Consider the following 1,155-nt stretch of genomic DNA (forward strand, 5'->3'; position numbering starts at 1 on the left):
ATAATGTAACCATGTGTGAATCGTTGGCGATTTTCTTCCTCCGTCTTCCCGTCTATTGGATTTTCCTCTGTTTCCGAAGAAGAGCATCTGCTCGAAACATTAAACCATCTTTCTTTCCCTGAGCGTCTGCTAATACTTTATATGTACCTCGACCTCGCGCTGTTGCATGTCTGCGTTTGTTCTTTTTGGAGATTTACTATATATATATATATCAAAATATATTGGACAAAATGTGCCATTGTATCACTGACCCACGAATCCTTGTAAGGCTTTTGATACTTTTGCTAGGGATGCAATTTGGATCCTTTTGAAAAGGTATGGATTCCCGGACAAATTTGATTAAATGATTAAGTTACTGCATAATGTTATGAAAGCTAGAATTATCTTTGGTCAGGCTCTTTCAGAATCCTTTGATTTTGAAAGTGGTGTGAAGTAGAGTAATCTTGATGCTACATCACTTTTCGCTAATTATTTTGAGACAACGCTATCCTTAGCTTTTCGGAACACTGAAGAGGGTATTAATATTAGCTTTCGTACAACTGGAAACCTCTTTAATCTCACTAGGATGAACTTTAAGAGCGAGGTCTTTAAATCTCTAATTTAACACTTTCCTTATGCTAATGGCTGTGACTCAGTATTTCACATTGAAATCAGTTTACAGAACCTGATCAAAGCCATGCATCCATCTGGTGCCCCCAACGTTCTTTTATATTGCTTGTCAATATACAAACGGCTGATGGGGCTCTGTTTGTCAGAACCTTACAGTTGTCAATATTTAGTGGTCGAACAAGAGGTATTAAGTATTGGATTTAACTTCTTAAAAAGGTAAACATTTCTTATTTTGGACAGCGAAATAGCAGAGAGATTGAACGGTTAAACAGAGGGCGCTCTACTCCTGCCTCTTCTCTTCTCACTTTTCCTCCTTTCACTCTTCCTACTGCTTCTCCTCATCCTCATCACCATCATCTCATCGTTACTGTATTATGTGTTTCTTCATTTCATATTCATTCATTCATTCATTCTTTCTTTCGCTCTTTCGTTCTTTCGTTCTTTCTTTCTGTCTATTCTCGTTCTTTCTTTCAGTTTCCTTTGCCTCTGTCTTCCTTCCCAGCTCTTTATCTCTTTTATCAATTTCTTATAAAAATATTTTTACTC

This window comes from Octopus bimaculoides, chromosome 5, assembly GCF_001194135.2.
Source record: "Octopus bimaculoides isolate UCB-OBI-ISO-001 chromosome 5, ASM119413v2, whole genome shotgun sequence".
Taxonomy (NCBI): Eukaryota; Metazoa; Mollusca; class Cephalopoda; order Octopoda; family Octopodidae; genus Octopus; species Octopus bimaculoides.